Source organism: Malaclemys terrapin, chromosome 15 (assembly GCF_027887155.1).
Source record: "Malaclemys terrapin pileata isolate rMalTer1 chromosome 15, rMalTer1.hap1, whole genome shotgun sequence".
NCBI lineage: Eukaryota > Metazoa > Chordata > Testudines > Emydidae > Malaclemys > Malaclemys terrapin.
The window spans coordinates 25,407,170-25,434,218 of record NC_071519.1 but is presented as its reverse complement, the minus strand read 5'-3'; the positions used below and the strand labels follow the sequence as shown (position 1 = coordinate 25,434,218).

Here is a 27,049-nt window from a genome sequence, read left to right as displayed (position 1 = left end):
CCCTTTTGGTGATGCTGCTAGGATGCTGCCCGCTGTAGACTGGTCTCCTCCATGATGCCGTGCAGGGCACCGAAGCCTGGTGGCCCTGCTGGCTTATGGGTGAGGGGATAAGTTCCCTGCCTGCCCATTGGGTCTGGAGCTCCCCCAGCCTGCCCCTCTGAGCTGGCCTGGGTCAATGTCTCTTTGAACAAAATGAGGGCAGTCTTGTATCCATGCAGCCACATGGGGCAGCTCTCTGCTCTCCCATTCCCTCTCCATGGTCCTGTGACTCCGGCTGCAGCAGAACTTCCGTTCCCGAACTTCTGTCCTGTGCTCCCCGCTTGGAAAATTACGCTTCAGCTCCACCTTCTGGCTTCCTGGCCCATGTACGAGGGAGGGGGCGATCGGATGCTGGGATCCGTGCAGAGGGGGTTTTGGGAGTACATCCTGGGAAGATCAGGGAGAAGGAGGAAATGGCATGGAGAACAGGTCCTAGATAGAAAGGGAGTCGGGGGACGAGGTCTGGCCCGTGTGACCCACCCCCTGCAAAACTTAGAGGCTGACCCTACTTAGGATCCAGCAATAGCAGGCGTGGGGAAGATGGGGGGGTGAGGGGGTGCTGAAAAGTTGACATGCGGAGAGGAGTGCTGGACCCAACCCACTCCTTTGGATCCCAATACCCTCAAACCAGGGATGCTGGAACAATTTGTATAGTGGAGGTGCTGAGAGCCATTGAACCAAATTGCAAACCCTGTATGTGATGGAAACCACTTCAAGCCAGGGGGTTTCTGCTCCCCAGCCCCCCTAGTTGGATCTGAATTGTGCTCATGGTCCCCTGTGCCTCGAAAGGGCTGAGCCCCCACCTCAGAATCCCAGGGGAGGGAGGGGGCCCAGAAGCCGCTGCTGCTGCAGCCCATTTGCAAGGGACAGCTGCCCCGGAGTCCCCCTCCTCCCCAGTTCTCTCTGTATTTGGTTGCACGTTGGGCTGAAACTCCGTGGGAGAGGCTGAGCCAGGGGTGCGGGGGAGCTGAAACCAATTCCTCGAGGGAACATCTCGGAGCGTTCCCAGGCTCTGTCCCCGCCTTGCAGGGAGAAGTGCCCCCTGCCTAAGTGGAATAAATTGGTACCGACCATTAGCAGTGCGGGCCCTCCTCTCCGAGGGGGAGGGGGGCTGTCGGTGCTGCTTTAGACACAAACCCTTCCTCCACCCACCCACCCACCTTCTCCCCCTCTCTCCCACCGCCGCGCTGCAGAGAGCCAGACCTGGGGAAGCGGAGCGCACAGCAGCCGGCAGCTGGAGGAGGAGGGTCGCTCTGCTGTCATCTGGTTTGGGTGAAGGGGGAGGCGGGGGGCTCTCGGTTTGTGCTTGGATTAAAACACGACCCCAGACAAAGAAGGCAGAGGAGAGGAGTTGGCGGGGGGGGGAGGCATATGCCAGGGAGAGGCGCCGCTCTCAATCGTGCCTCTGTTCCCAAGGATTAAGGAATGAATGGGAGCCGCTTCCCAGCTCACCATGGAGAGAGGAGGCGATTCAGGCTGCCAGGATAAGGTAACTCCCTGTGTTCGGGTTTGCATGGCTGAGCTGGACAGAGTTCCTTTGTGCGCCGCGGTCAGCGTCCGGGGAGGGGGTGAGCCGCAAAGCCCGAGGTTCACCAGCCGCCTTCGGATGGTGCAACATGGACGTAAGGCTGCCCGCTGTGCAGGGGTGCTGCGGGACTCGACCCCGATGCAGGGAGCCAGCGCCTCGGAAGTACCAAGGGACATTGCTGGGAAGCTGAGAATCTCCCTGGCTTGCCCAGGCTGCATCTCCATTGGCACACCTGCTCCTAGGTCTCCTGTAGCGCTGTGCCTGGCTGGCTGGGAAGGTGCGAGGGGAGTGCAGTGGGCTAAGCCCCTGCCCTCCTCCCTCCCACCCCCGTGCACAGTAATTGTGTGTGTTAGATATGGCTGAGAGAAGGAAGCCGGGGCAGTGGGCGCATCCTTTGGCTCTTTCCTTAGTCGTCGTCCTCCTGTTAATTGGGGGGAGGGAGGAGGAATTTCTTTCATTCTTGCCGGCTCTGGTGCGAGCCAACTTCTGGACTGGCTTAAAGGAAAAGCTTTCAGAGCTCTCTTCCTTGGAGGAAGACGGGGGGAAAATGGATGAGCCCTCCTCTGTTGAGGAATCTGCAGAGCAAGTTATGTTTGGGATGCGGGGGGGAGCCTGGTATGGATAAATAGATCTCTCTCTTTTTCCTTTGGGGCCCCTCTCTCTGTGTGACTCATTCCCTGGGTCCCTGCTCCTGGAAGTCATATTTCATCCTCAGCAGAGCAGAAAGTGCAACTTGAAATAGCAGTGGGGGTGGAGAAGGGGGAGGAGGTAATTCAGTCCAGCAGTTTCTAGGAGAAGCATTGAAATGGGCATAACGTTTATGGGTATGAAACCCGACTGGACAAAAGCCCAGGAACTCCCCATTTTGTCTGGGAGTCCCTAACTTGATTTGCCGTGCAGAGATTATTGCAGCAGCAAGGGGTACATCATGTTGTATGCTGCCCCCAAGTGCAGTTCAATAGGACCCAGTTTGGGGGGGCGCTTGCAGTTAGTTTCTCGCACATGACTTGATACTAAGGGCCCAGCATAGTGGGTGTAATATTTCACCAACTCGGAAGTGGTGTTGATTGCGATAATTGCTTCCAGACAAATATAGGGAGCTTAGTCCAACACTCTTTAGACTCAAAGGGACCATACCAGTCTATTGTATTCATCCGTAATCGCTTGTGTCTGTGCAGTGAGCGTCACCAGCTTGTGTAAATGCAGAAGGAGTGCTGTCGAAATGTGAGGCTAGGATGGGATAAATGCACAGTGACTAATCTTTGCTCACACAAGTAGGTTCTTTTAAGTCAATGGGCCAAATCTTGTCTGCTTTGCTCATGCAAGTAGTCCCGTTTACTCACTGGCATGAGTGAGGTGGGTAAGATTTGGCTCGGGGCTGTATGAGTAAAGATTACTTATGTGACTAAGCGTAGGCAGGATTGGGCCGAAAGTGAGAAAGGGGGTAGGGGAAATCCTCATCGAAAAAAGTTCTTGCACTTTCCATAGCAACCAGTTTTCAAACACGGACGAATTAAAACTACTGCCTGGTGGCTCTGGTTCACCCTTCAAACAGATGCCAGTTAAACCCAATGGAAGCTCCATTTTCACTGAGCAGCGCTGAAGCATCAGGGAGGAGGAGGGTCTGGCAGTGAAGAGGTTAAATAACTGAGCTGTGCAAATGAGACAATTATACCACAAGGGTCCAGTCCTTGATATGGACTGAGGGCCCGGGAAGCAGTCATTGGAGTGCCAAAGGGGGACTTGAACTAGAGGGTAAAGGCAGTTGACCTGTCATTTTATTTTCCTCCCTTCTTGAACCCTGATTATTGGTTGAACACACACGTGTGAGGGGGAGTGTGTCTGTGCATGTGTGTGTGTAAATTCATACTGTGGCTGGTGGCTCAGAGCACTTTTTCATTTTTCCACCCAGTTGAGTTACAAATCCCTCTAAAAATAGGAGTTCCTAATGAAATGCTGTCAGCCCTTCCAAGGTAGCGGTGTGAACTGGAGTCATTAGCAACCCAGCAGCCATCCTAATGAGAGCCGGCTTTCTCAATACCAGGGTATGGGGGCAAGGCTGATGTGAGCCAGGCGGTGGGTGCACCAATCCCACGTTTTGTCCGTGCATCCATTCCTTTCCGTGTGATGTTTCCAGGCAAGCACTTACTGCCAGCAGGGGAACTGCAGGGTTTATTAGGATCTGAGAAGAGCTTTTCAAGGGCCTGATCCAAAGCTCTCAGAAGTCAATGGAAGGCTTGCCATTGATTTTTTTTGGATCAGGTCCCGTGTGTAGGGAAGGAGACGGGTGCCTTCAATTCATAATTAAAACAAAGAGAAGCCCCTCACAAACATGAAGGAGGGAGCAAGGAAGCTAGTGACCATACAGGAAGATTTGGGGTGGGGGCAGCATTTCTCAAAACCTCACAAGGCAACAGTGAAGATCCTCACCCCATACCACCGACTGTTTGGATTCTGCATGCTGTGAGGCTGGGAAGGTATGTTTGATGTTGCTTTGTGCTTATGCATTCCCAAGGCAAAATAAAATTGCAACTCCCTCTGTTAGAGTTGGTCTTGCAGGTGACCAATACCAGGATGGGAAGTGCCATTCCTGTCCCAAAAGTGCATGTGCAGGAGCATCCCAATACTTAGAATAGTCTCCCACTTCTTGTGCACCCCAGGCCTCATCCGGTGATTCCGTTCTGTTCTTGTCCAGCTGTAGTAGCAGGTAAGGCTACCATAAGCTCTGGGTCAGGTGTCAAACTCTCTCTCCTTTAGCAAGAAATCCTCCGTACTCTGCTTTGTCCTCCTGCCTCCACAACCTGCTTTTACCTCAGCGTTCTTCCCTGTCTTGTCTTTGTCTTTTGTTTGATCTGAGGCTACAAGCTCTTTGGAGCAAAGAGAACACCTCACACGCTCTATGCAAAGGGCCGTTTATGGTGCAGTACGAGAAATGATTATTTGTGACAAATAGTAGCAATAACTGGGGAGAGCTGCAGTTCCCATAATGACTGATGCAACTCCCTTGTGGGGAGAGGAGAGAGAATGCGAGTGTGACAAAGAGAGATCAACAGGGGGTTTTCAGGCACATTTGCGTTGTGGAGAGCTCACTGTTAAATAGAGAGGGGGATGGTTTTTAAGGGGAAAATGGATTTTTCTCAGCTGTCCTTTGAATCCTCATTTTAATTGCAACAGCGGAAGCCTAGGGAAGTGGAAGGAGCTGCCATCAAAGGGACTCTAAGGCAAATACTGCATTCTGAGGAGCTCTTGGTATTTTGTATTTGTTCTGGACCTTTTGCAAGGCCCTTGCGCTCTGTAACTCCTGTCCCTTCACTGCCAGCTCCAGAGAAGTTGGACAAAAGCCAATTTCTCTCCCAAAGCCTCCTTCAGTTGGGAGGTTAAAATCGGAGAGAAGAGAAGGTGCGGTATAGTAGCTCACACTGTGTTGCTGCCCGTTTGTCCTGTGGTGATGAATCAAGTCCCAGAGCCTGGCTGGGTTCCAGGGTTTCTTTCCCTGTGGATTTGCCAGAGGTCTTTTTTTATTTTCTTTTTCTTTTGGACACTTCATCCCTCTATCTGCATCCCCTTCTTTCAGGGTAAAGGCCTCTGAGGCATTCTCTCTCGACCTCTTCATCCAGAGTCCTCCTTCACAGAGTATCAGGCATTTGCTCTGGGAGTCAGGATGGGCTAAAGCTAAAGGAGCCTTGCATTTGAAGGGAGTATTTAATAGCACAGAAAAAGCCCATTATCCAGGGCAAGCAAATGGCTGGTGAGGTAGCCTGGTTGTCTTGTAACTCCAGGATCTTCCTGTTAAATGTCTGTTGCTGGCTGCTGTTGGAGACAAGCTACTGGACTAGATGGGGCATTGGTCTGATCCAGTCTGGCAGCGTTTGTGTTCCAGCAGTTGGGGAAGGGAGTAGCGTCTGCAGCAAGTCCAGAGAGGGCTAGATGCCCCAGCGATGCGGGAGCGTCTGGCAGGGCTTCCCTCTAGATCTGTGTGTCTGCTGGGAGCAACTGAGCAGAAAGATCACCAGCATGGGAGCTTCCTTGGTCCCCTTTCTCTGTAATGTGTGCAGTTTGTCTTTCTGCATAGACCCTGAACCACTTAGTTGTCTTGGACCCCCATCCTCTCCTCACTCCCAGGGATCAGGTGTCCAGAATATACATCTGGGACAGAGAAGGGGGATGAGTTTTGCCAAGAGAAGGCTGCAAATGAAACATCCCAAAGCATCTAGGTCAAATTCATCCTCTGAACCCAATAGGAATTTTGCTTGAGCAAAGATTGGAGGGTGGGACCTATAATCTCCGCATCCCAATCTAGCTACCCACGCTGTCCCCATCACGGTAGCATCGCAGTGCTTTGCCATAGCTAATGACTATATCTCCCCGCATCCCTTAGTGGAAGCTACACACCCCAGGGGTATTGAGGCACAGAGAGATGGAGTGACTTGCACCAGGTCACACAGGGAGTGACAGAGCTGGGAACTAAACCCAATTCTCCTGAGTCCCTGTCCTGTGCCTTAGCCACAAGACCATCCTTGCTCTCCCTGTTAATTCATGTGCAATAACATCATGCTTCACTCCCTCCTTTGGCAGGTTAATATTAATTAACCAATGCAGGATTATTCCCTATGCATTCTATCCAATCTAAGTTTGAAATGTGCCAATCAAGCGAGATTTCACCCCTTCCCCAGGGGTGACTCTTCCGCAGGCTCCTAGACCTCATTTGCAGGAAATATTTTTCCAACAGTCAGCCTAAATCAGATACATTTCTTAAAAGCAAACACTGCTTTACACAGTGTATAGTCAGCGGTCTGTGGAATTTGCCAACTCAAACACAAGCAGCTGGGATTTTTAAAGGGGCTGGCTAATTTACAAGCAGTGATATAATAGGATGGATTCTAATCTCATGCTTCAAAGCATCATCTGAATATAGCAAGTAATTTCCTTGCATTGTACAACTGGACAGGGGAAGGGGCATCTGAGAAGCATCAGATATTGGCCACTGCTGGAGGCAAGATACCAGATGAGCTAGCCCAGTGGTCTGATTCAGAAGAGCAAATCCCGTGTCCTTAATAACTCTTGGGATTCTTGCTCTTCCCAGTGAGGTTCTAAGTAGCGGTCCTCATATCCTCTTCTTGGCTGAGGCTATCCTGGCCATTTGGGCTCTAAATAAAAGGTTCTGTAATGAGGAATTCAGCAATGATGACTTCCTGTGGGCACAATGAACCTGCTGCTCTGCATTAGTCTGGTCCAGAACTTGGGAGTGAGCGGCTCATTCTCTGCAATCCCTCCCCCCAGTTTCTCCACACTCCACCTCCAGAGCAGGATGTGGTACCCAACATCCCAAGACTCTGAGCCCCAGAACCTTTGCTGACCAGGACTCTGTGACATGTTGATGTACTTCACTGTGTCCAACATCCTCTCTGGAGTGTCTCCGTGCTTTCCGCACAGCTTGCAGTGTCACTGCCTGGGGTGAGTAGGGGATAGACCTGTTCTCAGCCTAGGGCTCTAAACTGCAGCAGAGGGAGAGTGTGTGTGTGTGTGCCTACGTCTGCAGCACTCTGCTTAGTGTCCAGTCTAGTGCATCCTTAATGCTCTAATATGTTCACCAGGGTGTGAATCACTTTCACACAATGGATTTTCAATTAAACTTCCTTGGGGCCACAACAGCTCTCTGCTGCCACCCAGATGAGCCTCTGTGCCCACTAGTTAGGTGTCACTCCCCCAAATCCCTGGTCAGACAAGCCTGCATATTGCTCCGTTTGTCTCTAGTTTATATGCTGATGTTAAGTGGGGGTGGGTTTTTTTTTCTCCCACTGGTTCTAACTTGCTGCTAAATGGTTGCACAAAATTCCTCAGGCCCAGTCCTTCTCCTGGAGCTGTGTCGTCATTGCACCCCTTCTAGAGATCCGCAGGTAGCAGAGCCCCTGATAACCATAAGTGTGAGAGCTGCATTATCCACTCACTGGGGGCAAGGTTTTCAAATCCATTTTGAAAGGGAGTGGAAGAAACGTGAGGTGGTGGAGGAAGCAAATATCTAGTGGCTAGAGAAAGACACTGACAGGGCTCCTGGATTCTACTGCCAGCTGTGCCGCTGACTTACTATGTGATCATGGGCAAGTAACTTGCCCCTCCTTGCCTCAGTTTCCCTATATGTGAAACAAGGATACCGTTTCCCTACCTCCTAAGGTAAATCATTTGAGAGCCTTGGATGAAAGATGCCATAGAAGGACGAAATATGTATGAATTGATCCCTTCTGTAAAGAAGTTTTATCTAATCTGGACAAAACCCACCATGGAGAGTGCTGGAGTAAGACCCTGGAAGGGGTAAGACTGCTCCATCATCCTATTGGTACCTTAAATATATGGACAAAGATTTCCAGAAGTCATTAATATAGTGTCTTCTGAGCAGTATGGTTAATTTAATAATTCATTCAGTATGTCTATGGAAGATCAGCAATTCTGACAGGTTGTCATTAGATAGCAGGCTTTTCTGTATCTCTGATGTCTTTGGTCCATAACCTCAGCAAATTTAGACTTTCTTGTTTCTTCCTTCCTTCCATCAGAAGGAATTCAAGAATTGCACTAGATGTCACTAGTCAGTTGTTCACCCAAAGGTTTATATACAAGCAAACATAAACCCATGTGTGATCACAAACACACATAGTGACGTGCACCTCCCACACAAATCCACGTACATAAAAACATTGACATATGCCCTTGCAACGTGCATCCCCTCAGATACATTTACATGTGCACCCTGTGACATGTATATGTACTTGTACTAGTGGTTCAACATGCATGCGCACAGTGCAGTGCACCCCATGTATGTGTTTGCACATGCAGGGCTGGCTCTAACTTTTTTGCCGCCCCAGGCAAAAAAGAAGAGTGCTGCCCTGCCGTAACACTCCCTCCCCCACCCCCCCCGAGTGCCATGCCGCCGACACCCCCCCCCAGGGCCACGCCGGACTGGCCAAACCCCCGCTCCCCCCGAGCGCCGTGCCGCGCCGGCCAAACCTCCAGAGCGCTGCGCCGCACCGGCCAAACCCCCCCCCCCCCAGCACCGTGTCGCCCAAACCCCCGCTGCCCCCCAGCGCCGGGCCAGGCCACCCAAACCCCCGGAGCGCTGCGCCAGGCCGGGCTGCCCAAACCGCAGCGCCGGGCCGGGCCGCCCAACCCCACCCCCAGCGCTGCGCCGCCGAAGCCCCCGCCCCCCCCAGTGCCACGCCACCGAAACAACCAAAAAAAAAACCCTCGAGCGCCGCCCCACGAACAAAAACAAAAACACCGTGAGCACCCCCCTGCTGCCCCTTATAAGGTGCCGCCCCAAGCACGTGCTTGGTCGGCTGGTGCCTGGAGCCGGCCCTGTGCACATGCACTCGATATATAGACACACAAGTGCACATTGTGGCCTGCATGTCCAGTCTGTGATCTGCAGCTCTCTCACCAAGAAATGCAGACACAGAATCCACCCGTCTCCTCTCCAGATGCCTCATCCTACCTCTCTGCTAATGGAGGGTTTCTAGACTCTTAAAATTCCACCACCGGCTGGGTGTTGGGAACCATAATGTCTTTCAGCAATTTGCCAGCTGCTGCACCCCAGGCCCTGGTTCACAGCCAGGCTAATGCAGAGATAGTGAACACAGCCTTCCCAAAGGGATAAACAGGAGGTATTTAAGGTCTCTGACTGCTACAGGGAAACAAGACTTTATAGCTCTTTGGTCAGTGATGAGAGAGTCTGCACTGTGCTCCGTAGATCCTGATTACAAGGCGGGGAAGCTCCCAATCCCCAAACCCATTCTGGGCATCTCCCCTGGGTGATGTGCCATGGTAATGAGGGTGGAAGCAATGCTCACCCCAGGTGGGAAAGACCTGGAAATCCACCAGCACGTGCCAACTCGGCCAAAGGAGAAGAAACAATCTGGTTCTAGCATGGAAGGGCAGTTGTGCTGTTTGTGTATAACCCCCTCAGCCAGCAGGACAGACTAACCCTAGAAGAGGTGGTTACCTTTTCCCCTCTGGTACCGAACTCCACCAAAGACAGGAATTCGGGGATTTTGGTGGGACAATCAAATCTGGTTTGGTGTTTGTTAGAAGGAAAACGAGCCCCCTTTCCTACAAACCTAGTGGCTGAGGCAGCCTGGGCGACTCACTCTGCCGCCTTGCAACTTCGGAAATCTTGGGGAAAATAAGTCTAGTGGGTCTCAGACTGGAATACAGGGTAAAATTGCAGCTCGGGTGAAGTTAGCCCCATGCGAGGGCGTTCGTGTTGGGTTGCAGATTAAATCCTCTGCTCAGGCAGGCCTGCTACTTTGCTATGGACAGTTCCCCCGTAGATGGGCAAGACCAAAGCTTTTGTAGGAAGGATCCTGGGCTGCTATGAGTATTTTAAGAACAGCTGATGTGTTTATTCTCAACAGGAAAGGGTTAATGGGTCACTGCTGACCCACTGCAAGCTCTAACTCCAGTCTGTAATGATAGTTATTGTTTGTTTTACAGTAGTGTATCAAGGCCCCAGCAGCGATGAGGGTGCTAGGGGCTGTACATACACACGGTTCCTGCATCAACGAGCTTAGTGTTCATAGACAAGACAGACAAAGAAAGCATCATTGTGCCATTTTACAGATGGGTAACTGAGGCCAGGGGGGGAGATGACTTGCCTGACGTCACGCCAAGAGTCTATAACAGAGCCAGGAATTGACCCAAGCCGCCTCAGTCCCAGTCAAGTGTTTTACTCACAAGACCATCCTTCCTCTCAACGTGCAGAGCAGGGTTTCGTATAGCTGAGCGGAGCAGCTGCCCCTCAAGTGTGACTTGAGGATAAGACCAGTGAAAGGAAGGTTAATTTCTAGGAATTTTCTCCTACTTGCAGGTTGTAGTGTGTCAATAGGCAACCAGAGTACAGTCACAGCTGAATTGACTGGAGCAGTGCTGATAAATGTTTTAAAGGCCGTGCACTCGTCAGCTTCCGCCACTGGAATGTATTGCTTCAAATTTTAATTGGGAATAATCCCTATTTAACCCTGGGCTGTTACAGGGCAGTGTGCTACAGAGTGCAGGTGTGCAGAGTTCTCACTCAGTCCCTTCTAAAAATCCCCTCCACTTGTTACCCCTTAAGCTCTGTCATCTCCTCTGAAATACCAGCAACCAGTTTTCTATTTCATGGAATGTGGAAACTTGAGTTTAAAGTCCTGCCCCCAGTGCCCAGCCCATGCAGTTTCATGTATAGAGCTGGGGTGCAATAATCCTTTGCTGTCCTAAAGCGCCCCTTGCCAGAGGAACACGGATGGCTTTGCAATCACGTTAATTACTATTATTATCCCATTTTAAAGATAGGAAACGGAGACTTGAGTCAGGAATAGAACCTAGGAATCCTGGCCCCTAACCCTGTGCTCCAACCATTTCATTAGTGTACAATTGTATAATACTTTGCATTACCTTTACTCTTAGTTACAGGAGTTTGACACCCCTGTCCTTATCTCAGTTGTTCTGCAGGATGTTGGTTCTTAAGCATCTCTGCAAGCAACATGGTCTCTTCCCTTCCTCCCTGGACTCGCACCTGAAAGAGCGAAGCGTGCTAGTTCAGGGAAGGAAAAAGCTTGACTCAACCAGTTTCCTTGCCTTCCATCAACCTGGAAAGAGACCAAAGATGAAACCAGAACAATTCAGGGCCCAATCCAGCTCTCAGCGAAGTCAAAAGCAAAACTCCTATTGCCTTCAATGAACCATGATCCTTCTAATCAATGTAATTCTTGATTTTCCACACTCTCTCTCTGATTGTACATGTGCATCTGAGCAAGCCAGGGCAAAAGAATTTGTATGCACAACTGTGTGTGTGTGTGTGTGTGTGTGTGCGCGCATGTGATCACGTGTGTGTGGATGTGGAGGGGCTGAGCAAGCTGTAAGAGTAACTCTGACTCTGAGCAGCCCTTTGCAGCCTATTGTATGGAAACACAAAGTGACAGCGGACTGGGTGCCTGGAGTACCTCACCCTGGGCTTGGCTATAAATATCAGAATGGCTCTAAGATAGTCCAGCTAAACTCTTAGCTTTCTCATTTGCTCTCTCCTTCCCCATCCGCTTCTCTCTAAAGCCTCCAACGTGCAAAAGAAACACATGCATATATTTATCCAAACACCAGTGACCCTGTTAGAGGCCAGGCTATAAATACCAGAGGTGACTCTGCATGTGCAGATGCAGGGAGAATCCCGTTGCTGTGGGAATGGAAGAGGGAGAAATGGGTGCAGAGCCCTAGAGAATAGACTGTGGGGAATGCTCCTGCTTTGGCCAGTGGAGGACAGACAAGGATTTTCTATCCAACGTCTGTCGAAGGTGGTGCAGCAAGAAATAGGAAGCAAGACCAGCTATGCTGAACCACTGACATCCCCATTCCCCGGTGCTGCTATTGGCAAGAGGGATCCAGTGGATTTTCCCCCCACTTGAGCCTTGTCTCGTGCAACAGCAGGAACTAGGCCCATCCAGTGCTGACTGCATTGCAGTACTGGCCTGGAGGAGGAGGAGGAGTTGGCACTACTGGAGCCACTGCTCTTCCAATGAGGACTTCAGCCAAAGTCCCTTTTCCCCATCTCTGCAGTCTATGCAAGGGGAGGACATTACATATTGTCATGTGCAACATTCTGGGCCAGACTTTCCTTTGCATCCCCCTGCCCCCACACACTAGTGCAAATCACTTCCCTGTGTCAGCCGGGGCTGCTGTGGCCCAAGGGGAAGGGGTCCATCCCCAGGGAGGGGCATGGTCGATGGTGGTGCTTTCAGTGCTAGATAAAGGCTGCTTTAGACACTGCCATTGCTGCAGCAGGGGGGATGCACTGAATCAGCGTATTTCCACCCCCTCCAGGTTCCTTTGCCACACCCTCCCCAAGCCAGCATTGCTCACACTAACCCTGGAGAGGTTGAGCCTACTGGTGGATTTTCTGCAGGTGTAAACCAGAAGCAACCGTAACACTCCCTCTCTCAATAAAACTGTTGATCTTCCAGGAGGCATAGGAGCCATTGCCCAACACAGGAGAAGCCGCTACACTGCCCTGACCAGTCAGCTAGGGCATGTTCAGACCTGGTGAAAGCAGGTGCAACTCCACTGATGGGGATTTGCAGCATACCTGAGCTTATGACCCCATATTGGATTCCTTCTTAGCCTGACTCTGTGGATGCTTGGGGCAAAGGGCCTAGTAACACCCAGTTCTCTTCTTCTCTTTCCTCCTCATCAATCTCTCGTTCTGCAGGGAGCTGCATCGCTTCCCTCCTGTTTTCCCCGGTCCATGATCTCTCCATCACAGAGTGCAGGGAGCTGTAATTGAAAACCCACAGGAAGGGTTGGAGTTTGTGCAGTGTATGGGAAGTGAGTGATGCTGCACTGTAGCCGTTAGTGAGGTACATTAACTAAACGATAAGGAGGAGGTTTGCTAGGATTATTAACTCTCATCCTTCACCTTAATGAAGCCATAAAACCCACTAGTGGGATTAAACCAGGGGAGAAATGCTATAAAGTTCCCCTTCCAGACCAGGAAGAGGAAGTGGTGTCTGCACAACAGGAACTTTGTTACAGGCTGGCTTCAAAGCCAAGAACCTATGTTTGCCCATCAAGAGTTTGAGGTTTACTTCCACATGATAGAGGAGAGATTTGAACGTTCAAAGGGGCGGAAGTCTTGGTGGGATGAGCTTCTGTGGATGGCTGTTGGGGGGAGAGGATCCCTCCCACAGACTAACCCTGCAGTCCTCGTACATTAAGCTTTGATCTTGTCACATCTCAGAAGCTAAGCAAGGTTGGGCTGGGTCAGTGTGTGGAAGGGAGACCTGAACAGAAAACCAAGCAATATAGGTAGGGCTGCCGGGCGTCCGGGTTTTCGACCAGAACGCCTGGTCGAAAAGGGACCCTAGCGGCACCAGTCAGGCTGCTTAAAAGTATGGTCAGTGGGGCTAAGGCAGGCTCCCTGCCTGCTGTGGCTCCACATGGCTCCCAGAAGTGTCCGGCATATCCAGCTCCTAGGTGCACGAGCACAGCAGGAACCACAGTCAATGGGAGCTGCTGGGGCAGTGCCTGTGGGCGCAGGCAGTGTGTAGAGCCCCCTGGCCCCTCCCTAGGAGCCGGACATCCAGCCACTTCCGGGAGTTGCCTGAGGTAAGCGCCGCCTATCCAGAGCCTGCACCCCAACTCCCTGCCCCAGGTCAGAACTCTCTCCCAGAGCCTGCACCCCAGCCCGGAGCCCCCTCCTGCACACCAAGCCACTCGGCCCTGATCCCACCCCAGAGCCTTCACCCCCAGCCAGAGCTCTCGCCCCCTCCTGGACCTCAACCCCCTGCCCCAGCCTGGTAAAAGTGAGTGAGGGTGGGGGAGAGAGAGCAATATAGGGGGGGGGGGGATGGAGTGAGTGGGAGGTAGGGCCTCAGGGCGGAGGGTGAGGCAAGGGTGTTTGGTTTTGTGTGACTAGAAAGTTGGCAAACTAAATACAGGGAGTGAATTTGGTGATTTCAGATGGCATTCTCCTCCTTAAGTCTGTATTGAGACTATACCCCAGCATGATGTCAGGGGTTAATGAAGTCAGTTTTTTTGGATGAGATGTAAAATCAAGGTACTGACCACTTGTTTGTCTGAGACTTTGCTCGAGTGTGTGGAGGTATTGGTAAGAACACTAAGGCTAAATTCCAAGGAAATGTATTGCATTCTGTCTTTCTATATTCCTCCTGTGGTTTCAACGGGATACGGGATTCTTCTTCCCTTGTTGTCCTAAACTGTCGTAGAGTGCTGTTGTTTCTCCCTACACAGAAGGGGCTGCGCTTCAGTGATGTGATACCAATATCAAGAGGCTTAGATGTATACATGTTGGGTTCCATTTCCTGGCAGGGGGTTATAGAAATCAGCGCTAAGGAAGTAACCTGCAAAGCATAATTCTTTCATCATTTTCCTCTTCTGGTGGAATATCCAGTCATGATTTTCTCTGAATTACTTAAGTTTATTGGACACATGTCTTTGAATTTTTTATTCTTGTGGATTGGATGGTTTTGTTTCTCTTTCCATGTGTAGATGAGCATGCAGCATATTTCATTAGACTCATTAGATTAAGGCCAGAAGGGACTCATCATGATCATCTAGTCTGACCTCATGCACATCACAGGCCACAGCACTTCAGACACCCACTCTTGCAATAGCCTGTAACCTCTGAGTTACTGAAGTCCTCAAAGCTTGATTTAAAGACTTTTCAAGTTACAGAAAATCCAACATTTCGGCAGATTCTTGCATGGAAAAATGGAAAGCTAAAAAAATAGGTTTTTGACACAGCACCACATGACATTCTCATAAGCAAATTAGGGAAATACAGTCTAAATGAAATTCGTATAAGGTGGGTGTGCGTGCAACTGATTGAAAGACTGTACTCAGAGTAATCAACGGTTTGCTGTCAAACTGGGAGGCTGTATGTAATGGGCTCCCTCAGGAGTCAGTCCTGGGTCCACTACTATGCAATATGGTCATTAATGACTTGGATAATGGAGTGGAGAGTATGCTTTTCAAATTTGTGGATGACACCAAGCTGGGAGGGGTTGCAGGCGCTTTGGAGGACAGGATTAGAATTCAAAATTAGTGTCTTCAAATATGTTAAGGGCTGTTATAAAGAAGAAGGTGATCAATTGTTCTCCATGTCCACTGAAGAAAGGACAAAAAGTAATGCACATAATTTGCCCAGAGGGAGATTTTATCTTAGATATTAGGAAAAGCTTTTTAACTCTAAGGATAGTGAGATTCTGGAATAGGCTTCCAAGGGGGATTGTAGAATTCCCATCGTTGGAGGTTGTTAAGAATGGGTTGGACAAACATCTGTCAGGGATGGTCTAGGTCAGAAGTGGTGTGCCGAGTCTTCATTTATTCACTCTATTTTAAGGTTTTGCGTGCCAGTAATACATTTTAATGTTTTTAGAAGGTCTCTTTCTATGTCTATAATATATAACTAAACTATTGTTGTATGTAAAGTAAATAAGGTTTTTAAAATGTTTAAGAAGCTTCATTTAAAATTAAATTAAAATGCAGAGCCCCCTGGACCGGTAGCCAGGACCTGGGCAGTGTGAGTGCCACTGAAAATAAGCTCGTGTTCCGCCTTTGGCATGCGTGCCATAGGTTGCCTACCCCTGGTCTAGGTTTACTTGGTCCTGCCTCAGCGCCGAGGGATGGACTTGGATGACTTCTCAAGGTCCACTCCAGCCCTACATTTCTATGGTTCTATGATAGGTACTGGAGACGCACTCTTCAGCTGCACAAGTGTCTTGAGTGATTCTGATGGGAATTCCAATTCCATTCCTTTCCAATTACCATTCCTGAGCGACTCTGAGATGCAGCTGGTTCCTGTATAACTAACTCTTGGGGTTCTCACTGCTGGTCCCCTGCTATTTCCCTTCATAGCCAAATCCTTCGAGCACAAGCAGCAAGTATCTATCCGGGGAGGGGTGTCAGGCAGAAATATCTGAGTATAATGATACATCAGGGCGAAATGCTAACTCCCCAGCACTGGGAAGGAGCTTTCTGGGGCCCAGTAGATGCAACACCGCTTCTGCCAGCAGCCTGGTAGGGAGAAGGAAAACCACAATAAAAGGTGCCTTTCCATAAATAAAATAAAAGCAAAAAGCCAGTAGGGTGGGTGAGTGTCAGCAGGCTCAGATAGTACCACTTGCTGCTGGAGCAGTTGCCTGTGGTGCCCATAAGTTGTTGTGGCTACTGCTGCAAAAGAACTGTAATGAGCTGCTGTGTGCATGCCATTGCCCTCTGCCAGTTGCAATAGGCTCTACACTGTGAGTAGCTGATGGGGATTCTCATGGCGCTCAAATTGCTGGGGGTGCTGTAGCTCTGGAAGTAGGAGGCTCAGAGTTTGCTGTTGCCCTGTCCACAGCATGCAGTATACTGACAGCCGTGAAGCCCTAGGTGACAACAGATTTGTTACAATAATTTAATGCCTTCAGCCCCTCTTCCCCCTCCAATTTATCTTTTAATAACGCTGCCAACATTATTTTTCATCTCTGCCTCACATGCCACCCTCGCTCCACGCTTCGCCTGGCAGTCCTTTCTGTCTCACCCGGACTGCTCGCACAACAACGCTCTAATGGGAAGAGACACCGTCTGCTGCAGTTAATAACTTATGTTACAGACTGAGTCATTCCTGCTACGTGGGAATTGCAAACTGTGCAGCAAGCCAGAGCCGGGACCCCCATTCTGAGGGTTAAGAGTGTTGGTTCTGATTTGGGTCTGGGTCATGGGCACTCCCATAATGCCAATACTTCACCTTTAGTGCTTTCACCTGTGGATTTCAGAGCACGTCCCAAAGCTGCCAGTGTTGTTTAGAAGTGGAGAAACTGAGGCACGGAGAGGGGGAAGCCACTTGCTCAAACCCCCCCAAACTCCTTTTTGGGTCAGGATCCCTACAATTACAACACCGTGAAATTTCAGATTTAAATAGCTGAAACCATGAAATGTATGATTTTTAAATTCCGATGACTGTGAAATTGACCAAAATGGACCATGAATTTGGTCGGGCCCTAGGGCCATGGAAGGAGATAGTGTCAGAGCCAGGTGTAGAACTAGGGTAGGCACCTCCAATTGAAAATGGTCAGTCCATCACTGGAAGCTGGGCGACCTGCATAGCTGGTACGTCCAGTGCCAGGCACTCTGACCTAGAGTTTGACTAGGACCCAAATTTGTCCTCCCTGAGCCAAGCCTGAATAGCTGGGCACAAGGGATTTATGTGGGGTGGGGGAGGAGGAGTCCTCTTTTTTTTCAGGCCCCCGAATGGCAAAGGAGCCACTCTGCTTGGGACTGTAATAATAGCTGCTGGTGTGGCCCTGCTCAGGTGGGGTGGGGGAAACAGCCTGGCCTGGTCCCCCTTGCGGCCAAGTTTGCAGAGGTGGGTCCTGTGGAGCATGGCTTCTTGGTGTGCAGGGGGCTTGGACTCCCTGTGTGTTGGAACCCCATTGGCTCCCAGAGAGGTGGGGTCCGTCACAACCACCATGGAGAAACGGGTGAAGAGAGACATGACAGACAGTTTAAAATGACCCCTCCCCTTCTTTCCAAGCAGACGGGTGGGTGGGTTTATGGCTGCACTAATGGACTGTGGGTCTGCGAGCAGGGATTGATCGCACTGTAAGTTGCTGAGTTATTGTTGAATGTTGTGCCTTTTTTTTTTTTTCTTACCCCCTCCCTTCACTGTGGCTTTTAAAAAAATCAATGCTAATCCCTTGGTCCCATTAGTGACTTGTACAGAGGTCACCTCCTGGCAATCTCTATCCCTCCTCTACCCCCAGACTAAGCAGGGCTTGGAAGCTGAGCCATACCTTTAAAGAAACCATCCAACAGGAGTATAAGCCAGGGATCTTCTCTGGCCATAAACTCTGGTTGGCATTGGCTGGTGCCCACCTGCCTGCTTGGTATTCCGCTGTTCTCCTGACTTCAGCCTGTCCCTCAATCCCAGCCAGACTGCAGGAATTGGTGTTTGTGACTCAGTAGGTAGCGCTGGTTCCTCTGAAGTGGTGCTGATACTATATGCCCCCAGCATGGCATCAGGGGGTGCTTTGATGCTGGAGTTGGTGTTGCTCAGACGTGGTGGTGGTGGTGGGATTCAAGACCCAGTGGCTCTAGCTGCATGAGTAGGATGCAGTAGTTTTAACCCAAGGGTTCTAGTTGTTGATTAAGGATTGACAATATGCTCATTTTGGAGATATCCTGCCTCCCAGAATTCCACCTGCATTTTCAGTTGGATATGGCCTTCCTCTTTGCTTCCTGCCCTGAGCTGTTGGGTGAGTTGTTAACAACTCTCCAACTGTCCCCAGATGCAGCCACATTTCAGTGGTACCGGCATACAAAGCCCAACACTTTCAAAAGTGACTTGATTTTGGGTGCCTCGGTTTTTCAGCGCCCAACCTGACACCCCTCAAAAGGGTCTGAGTTTTCAGAGTGCTGAGCCAACTGCCTTTTGAAAATCAGGCCTCTTCTAAGGGGTTCCAGGTTGGCCACCCACAATCACTAGTCTCTTTTGGAAAATCCTTGGCCAAGGTCTGTAACACAGCTCTGGGATCCTTCAGGATGAAGGCACCAGATAAAATGCAAAGATAAATTGCTCCTGTCCCTCTGTCTGTCCCCTACTCACAGTAGGAGAGAGGCAGGTTTCTCACTATTCTCATGTTACAGTCAAAGTGCTGCAAAGTTTCATGCTTTTTCCTTTTAAATATTATATTAGAATCGGGTTATTAATAATTTTTAAAATAGAGCAGGACTCCTTTTCCGTCTGGTTTCAACAATTAAAAATAAGTGCTGACACCTCAAAAGCAGAGGCTCGCACACTCAGTTAGCAGGATGTTTTCCAGCTGACGTTCACAGTAGGGAAAGGCGTGTGTGGGGGAGATGTTCAAATGGCTCTGATTGATTGCTGAGCCGGGAAACGGGCCCTGCAGACTTCCCTCTGCCTCTCCCAGCCACCGAGTCAAATGGCAAGGCTGTGTGGGAAGTGAGGAATTTCATCTCCACGTCTATAACTGAGAACATAATGCAGATCCATCTGGGAGATAAAACTGGGGAATGTGGAGCTCTGGGTGCAGCTCCCATCTCCTGCTGATCGGCTCATAGTCCCCAGTGTCTTTAGGGTGGGCAGTAGCTCCTGGGATTGTCTGCTATCCTTGAAACTGTTGAGGAGTCTGGAACCCAACAGCAAGAAGGAAGGGTTCTTGGGTCTTGTGGGGGGGAGGCAGAGAGCTCAGGACCGTTTCTTCACTTGAGGAGGTTGGAGAAAGACTGTTGCCCCCCTTTTCCCTCCATGGATCTCTCCTACTCCTCACTGGTGACTTGCTGAGGCCCTGGCATCGTGACGGAGTGGGAGGCCCAAGCATCTCTGGCAGAGCCACGACAGCAGCAGGTTGTTGGCTCAGCAGTAACTACTTGGCTTAGTGTCCTTATGTCTCCTGCTCTCTTGGGTCTGTGCAAGGCTTGTCTCACAAGGAAAGGCACAGCAAGTTTTCAGGGGCTGGATCTTAGCTGGAGATCAGTCTCAATAATACAATGCAAGGTATCAGCAGTGATCCTGGCATGGGTGAATCTGTATAATGACAATTGCACTTTTCATCCACAGATCTCAGTGCACTCTACAAAGGAGGTCATTATCCCCATTTTACAGATGGGAAAACTGAGGCACAGCGATGAAGAGACTTGCCCAAGGTCATCAGTGGCTTGTGGCAAAGCTAGGAATAGAGTCTAGGTCTCCTGAGTCCCAGTTTACTGCTCTATCCACTTCCCCCACCCCAAAGTGAATACAACGGTTGTGAGAACCAAAGGCTAATTAGGGGGAGCTAGTCAAGCTTTTAGCTTGTCTGGCTGGTATCCACCCAGTTCCTTTAAGACTCTTGACCCACTTGCTTCTTGCAAGAAATGTGTCTTGGTATCAATTTATAAATTTAATTAAAACTCATTAAATAAACTAAAATCAAGAAAACATCTCGCCAAAGCTAAAATGTTATTTTTACTTAATTTGAACCAAGAATAAAGGCCAACAGCTATCAAATCAAAGTCAAATAAATGAATTAGACTCATCATGAAATAAGTTAAATCATCAAATTAATACTCAAAATAACCAACCCTTATAGATTTTTTAAAGACGATTCTAAGAAAGTGGCTGTCAGTTTGGTTATAAATCCCAGCAAAAGAATTTGATCAATGTCAATCAAATCTATAACTTGGAGCTGATTAAATGTCTCAATACTGAAACCAAATTATTATCTCATGTCTGAACCACCATCTCAGAGCCAATTATAGAGCTGCCTTCTTGGAGTTCTATTCCTGTGCTGTGGCTAACCCTTTCCTCCCACCAAGAGAGCTATTAGCAATACAGACCTGAACAGAACACTTTTGAGAAGCATCACTTTGACAACTCTTGTTTGCCAGAAATTCCAGGCAACAGTTTTAAATCCCTCAGGACTTTTAAACATAGAACACAGAACACACTGAAACTAATAGTTCTGTGGGACAATATCTAGGGGTGTTTTGGCTGGGAAACTTCTCCTGGGGCCTGCCCCATGTGGACTTCAGGGGTGGGCAAGTCTCTTCCTCTCTGTGCCTCAGTTTTCCCATCTGTAAAATGGGGATAATGACCTCCTTTGTAGAGTGCACTGAGATCTGGATGAAAAATGCATTGCTACACTTCCACTCCCTAACCATAGAGAATCTAACCAGACTGGGGCAACTCCCAGCTAATAAAAACAAAGGACAGCAGTGGAAAAAAGGAAAGATACTGAAGATAAATGGGGATTTGCAAACTCTTCAGCTAGCAGTCTTCTGGACTCTGAGGGTAGGAGTTGGAACTGTAGGCAAGGAGCCAGACAGTACTGTTGTGCTAGAACAGCACTCCTTGCTAACAAACCTTCAGGTGTCGGGAGACTGGTGAGAGGCTGGCAGAACCTGTCAGTTCATGTCTTGACTCCTCTTCCCCAAGATGTCCGGGTCTTGGGGATTCAGAAGCATTGTCACCAGTTTCAGAAAGTTTTACATAAAAATATCATATAAATATAGCGGATTGCTAAGTTTTTTTCCAACAACCAGTCACTCAACCTTCACCCATCAGCAACATTAAAAATAAGTTGACCAACTTATGATTAAGGTCATTGTTCTTTTCCAAAATGAGACAATTTACTGTAATTTTTCTATTTGGAAGTGGGCTATAAATCAAACAACTTATCTTCTGGCATTTTCATCTTGATAGAGAAAAGTTACTTTAAACCCCATCAAAATGAAACTCATTTAAAACGTGAAATATTTTAACATTTATCTAAAGTCTGTATTCCTGTATATGCTGTTTCTCACTCACAGTGGAATTATAGGAACAGGTAGTGTGGTCCAGTGGTCCATCTCATGTCCAAATATACCAAGTAAATATCCTTGAATCAAACTCTAATAAGTTCTCATGTAGACTTCTGACTTTGCCTATCTATACATTTTGATTACTATTGATAGAAATCTTTTTTGTCAGTTTGCGTGTGTACAGTGAAATCGACATTTATTGATATTTACAGAGAAAAATCCAAGCCTAAATATAAAGCATGGCCGGACTGGGTGAGAGGAGGGGTCTATATAGTCTAGCATCCTGTCTCCAACAGTGGCCAGTACCAGCTGCTTCTGAGGAAGGTGCAAGAAACCCTGCAGTACCAGTTTATGGGATAACCTGGGCCCTGGGAAAGTTCCTTCCTGATCCCTGTAAATTAGAGGTTGGCCTAAGCCCTGAAGCTTAAGGGTTGATATCCCTCCTAAAATTCTTCTGCTTTTTTAAAAAATGTTTTATAAATCTGGATAGTTTTCTTATCCATATACACAACTAATCCTTTTTGAATCCTGCTAAATTCTTGGTCTCAGTGGTATCCTGTGGCAATGAGATTCCACAAGCTAATTGTGCAATGTGTGAACAGGTGTTTCCATTGATCAATTTTGAATTTGTCACCTTTACATTTCATTGAATATCCCCTTTGTCTTGTAATGAGAGAATGGGGTGAATTGAAGTTCCCAATCCACCTTGTCTGTCCTAGTCATCACAGCACAGGGCTGGGAGTTGGGAGATCTGGATCCATTCTTGTCTTAGACACTGACTCTCTGTGTGACTTTGGGTAAATTACTCAATCACCATGTGCCTCAGTTTTCCTGTGTACAAAATGGCAATAATGATACTTAACAAAAGCACTTTGAGCTCTATGGGTGAAAAGTGTTAACGCATCTTTAGAGCCCTTGGAAGGGGGCTGTGTTCTGTGTAACCAAGGTTCAAATGTGGCAGACAGGCAAGATTTCCAAGTAGCTCTGGTTAAAACTTTTGAAATGAGAAATTAATTTGTGAGAAATGGCCTTTTTTCAAAATCTGAAGATTTCCCTTTTTTTCTTCAGTTTTCAATTTTTTGATGACATTTGAAAACTAAAAATTTACTCACTTTTTCTCACCCTTCCCCATCTTCCCCTCTCACCTCACCCCCCACCCTGCTTTTCAATAGCAAAAAGGGGGGAGGGGGAGGACAAGTAGCCCTAGAAAGCCACACCATTGAAAATGTATAAAAATCTTCATGAAAACTTTCAAACAAACAAGTCCTCTTTGAAACCTGTGGTATGAAAAAATGTTTTCCATTTTTCAAGCAAGCATAGGTGTGTGTGTGTGTGTGTGTATGTATGTATGTATGTATGTATGTATGTATGTGCCTGTGCAGACATATTTAGGGGTGGAGATTTAATCATGTATCCAAGGAGGTTCTCTTTTATATGCTTGGAGGAAGTATTACCTAGTAGGGAGAGCAGAGGGACTAACAATCAAGACTCCTGGGTTCTATTTCTAGTCCTCCTACTGACTCATTGAACAAACTTAATCACGTCCCTTCACCTCTCTGTGCCTTGGCTTCACCATCTGTATACAGGTTCTCTGGCTGTATTTCACTCACAGGGGTGTGGCAAAGAGATTGTGCTAGGCTTTGCCTGTGCTCAAGGAGTCTGAGCTGGGCAGAGATGCCCTGGAGTCTCTAATCCCTGTGCACTGTGCACTGTAATCCACTCCAGACTATGATGGCCTGTGGGACATAAGGCCTGTGCTGAGCCTGGCCTTTCCTTATCCTTTCTTGGAAATTGCTGGATACCAGTCAAGACTGATGGGCTCCCTGGCAGGAGAGATGCTGCTGCCATCTTAGGAGCCTCAGTGGCACTGCAGAATAACAACCAATGGGGGAGAGGAGGGCGCTCTCCTCTCAGCCCAGCTGATCCAGTGCGGGCAGTGCTCCAGCCTAGTTCCTTACTGCTTTTAGCCAAATCCCCGCTCTGTTGGGGAGCAAAAGACTGCATGTGTCACTGCATGGATTCTGAGGGACAGCCTGGGATTTCCCATCTGCAGTACCCCAGAAGCCTTGGTTACCTGGAGATGGGGACTTTGCCCCTGCCCCCATCCCTATGGTGGCCCTTCTGGCTGGTGTGCAGAAGCGCAGTGCACTCCCAGAAACTAAGCCAGATAGAGTGTCACAGATTTATGTTACCAATTTGCCTGGGGCTTTAGGTGATTAAGCTGAGGCTGCAAGATTTTTAGGGGAGGAGATGAAGAAGCACACGAAGTGTCTGGTTTTAAAGCTTTATTATTTAAATAACAGTGGTGAGTGCTGGGTACGCCCCACGTTGTCTGGAAGAAAGCGTTGGGGCCTGAGCCGTAACCCACTTTTATACTTACACACGCACAACCCAAGGCTGGCCAAGCCTGGGTGTAACGTAAGAAGAAGAGGGGGAAGGGTAGACGAGAGTGTTGTTTTGTGCACAGGCCGTTTAGGGTTTTCTGTTGATTTTTGACTTGCTTTAGTTTTTGGGATGGTTTTAAGCCCTGGGTTTTTCCGGGGGCATTTTTGTTTAGGGACCTTTGCCCCCCGTGCTCTCGGTACCAGTTTGAACCGGACTTTTGCGGCTCTCTTAGGTTTTTCAAAACACACCGGTTTTAGGGTCGAGAGGCTGTTTTTTTTTTTTTTTTAAACTTACTGGCCTTTGCAATTTGTTTCGTTTTGCAACCTTGTTCGGCTTAGTTTTTGTTTTGTTTTTTACAAGCTTCTGGCTGTTTGGCAGCAGAGAGCTCTGTTTGTGTGTGTGGTTTTTGGGCTGCAGTTTTGTTTTTTATTTTTGAGCCTAGCTGGATTGTCGAGTTAACCTGTTTTTTAACTCAAGGGACCCCATGGGGGGGGGGGCAATTTTTATTGTGACAAGAGCACCCAACATATGGCCTCACATAACCAATGCACCGCAGTCTCTGCCTGCAGCACCCCTTAATATTCTCCTTCTGGGCTCCCAATACAGCTCTGGGGCTGCTCCTCAGTCCCCAGCCTCTCTGCTATTTGAGCCTGGGTCCCTCTGCATAGCTCAGCCATGGTATGTCCGTTCTGACCTGCAATCCACCCTACTTCTCCAATCCTGGTCTCCCAGCACAGCTCTGATCCACTTCATCCCTGGCCAACAGCCTCTCCTGCTATTCCAGTCTTGGGCTCCTTTCCACAACTCAGCTGGCGTGCCAAAGTCCTGCCCTACAGAAACCTCTGCTAATCCAGCATGGGACCCCTCCTGAGCAGTGTCTACAAATTCATGGCCACCTCTGTGGGTTTTGTGATGTGGACAATATGAGAGCAAGCAGGTAGAGATCCCCACAGAGGTTTTATTTGGGATGCGAGAGAGGTTGTGCACCCTGGTTTCCAATGGCAAAAGGCACAGAATTATGACAACTTTTTATATAGTGCCCAGGCCACCTTCGGGCAAGATGATAGACGTGATCCCTGTCCTGAGGAGCATCAAATCAAAATGGGTGACATAGATAGTTGAGGGGTTATAACAGAAAGTCAAGGACAGAGTAGTGGTGATTAGCACCGGCACAATATTATCATGTTAGTTAAATATGTCAGTGCCATGTCTTGTCTTATGTTGCTCAGGGCTAGGGCTCCCTTCTTCACGCTGCCTGGTATGTTACTCTGGAAGCAGTTGCAGTGAAATCAGTGGGCTTACGCATGGCTTAAAGTACTGCTTGCTAGGTCCCATATCAGCACTGCACTTACATTGGCTTAAGTGCTTTGGTGAATATGTATAGACTCAAGCATGTGCTTAGCTGAATCAGGGCGTGTGTGTGTGTGTGTGTGTGTGTGCGCGCGCGCCCCTCGTTGTGCTACCAGTTGTCTGAGGTGAGTGTTCAGGTTTATAGAGATGATGGAAAACCTCGCCATTGATCTTGGGGCTGCTGGTTCAACACCATAGACTTCTGGCCCATGGGAATAAGGTGTAGCTGTTTAGCTATCATGGTTGAGTTTGTTTTTCTGCTGGACAGCAGAGCAGCAGTCTGTGAGTAATAGATCATTTGAATCGCTTGACCTGCCTCTAATCCTTGATTTGATTTGAGCTTTGCTTCATGCATCCTGGTACATCAGCTCAAGCCTGGGTGCTCCATTACACATCCTCCTGGGATCATTGTAGTGTTGAGTTCCCCATCCCCTATCCCACACACAGAGGAGTCGGAGGTTAAAGCTGGCAGCTCTGATTAACCCCCCATGTGCTTATTATTATGCACTGTCTCTGAGTCCTTTAAAAGAAAGCATGCCCATTCTGTTCTGCTTAATAACTGCACAGTAATTAGCTTCACAATTCTGCTACTATACTTATAATAGCCACCATTAACGTTATGGGGGTTTAGGCAGTAATGGCTTACAGAGTAATTAATGAGCAAGAGGTTTTATTGCTACCTTTATTTTTAGATTGTGTTTTACGGGCCATCTCTGCCAAATGCCAAAATCTCAAATGAAACGTCTTCCAGCGACGTCCCCTGCTCCCCTTTTCCCAGTTCTCCCCAATAACCAAACCTGGACTCATCAGGAACTACTTGTTTGATAGCCAATTATTTATATTTCCTGTGTGTTGTCCAGTAATTAAAGCAATGAGCTGGGCATCGGGGCTGTTTGCAGCTCTGTTACTGACTTGCTGTGTGACCTTGGGCAAATCTCTTAACTGCTATGTGCCTCAGTTATCCCGTTTATAAAATGGGAATAATAGTGCTTCTCTAGAGCAGCGGGTGTTGTGAAGCTCAGTTTGCTAATGTTTATGAAGTGCTTTTGAGATCCTTGGATAAATGATACTATTAAAAGGGAAGAATTTATTCTCATCTCATCTTCTGGACTAAAGCTGGATCTTTGGGCTTAAAGCTTACATCTCTGGGCTCCTTCCAGTCCTGCTGAGTTGCAGCACTTTAGTGCCAAAGTGGTATGATGTAGTGTGATGTTCAACTCCACTGAAGTTTATGGGTCCGTTCCTATTGTGCAGCTCCCACTGAAACCAAGGGGAGTTTTACTAGTGAAACTGGCCCATTTGCAGTTACACCAATCCGTGAATGTGGCCCCTGGAAATTAGAACTGGGAATTATCTTCTAATTTGCCTAATTCATCCCCAAAGTCATTTTCCATACAAGACAGGAGACTCAAAAAAGTCAGTGTAACTTAAAATGTTATTTGGTGGCAGGGAATTCAGCTCACGTTTGGCCCCAAATACAAGTTTTGTAAGAAAAGTTATCTTTCAAACTGTCCTGTGAATAGACGTGGTTTGAGTGGAATATAGTGGCTAGCACTGTACGGTGTACCTTCTGGGCCAAAATCCTGTCTGTAACGGTGGCCAGAACCCTGCAATGTCACTTATGGGATAACCTGACCCCAGGGCAAGTTCCTTTCTGACTCCTAGTTGTTGAACGTTTGGTTCATGCCCTGAAGGATTAGGGTTTGTATCACTTTCAAAGTTGTTTGTTTTTGTTTTTAAAGATATGTATTATTGTAATTCTGGCTCATCCTGTTATCCAGATAAATATCCAGTCAGTTTTTCAGTCCTGCCAAGCTCTTGGTTTCACTGATGTCTTGCAGCAATAAGTAATTTGAATATTTACATAAATTCAGTTAAAATGTTTTTATATTAATTTCCTATAAACATTCCCCCATGCAAACCAGGAAA

At 48.3% G+C, this 27,049-nt stretch overlaps 1 protein-coding gene across 2 annotated transcripts in view; it reads left to right on the top strand.

Moving 5' to 3' along the window:
• The first annotated feature begins 1,183 nt into the window (after window positions 1–1,183).
• Window positions 1,184–27,049, top strand: part of B3GAT1 (beta-1,3-glucuronyltransferase 1) — a 51,598-nt gene continuing 25,732 nt past the window's right edge. For both annotated transcript variants that reach the window (XM_054005360.1, XM_054005359.1), the window contains exon 1: window positions 1,184–1,528. The gene's annotated coding sequence lies outside the window, so the exon portion shown is untranslated. The remainder of the gene's footprint in view (window positions 1,529–27,049) is intronic.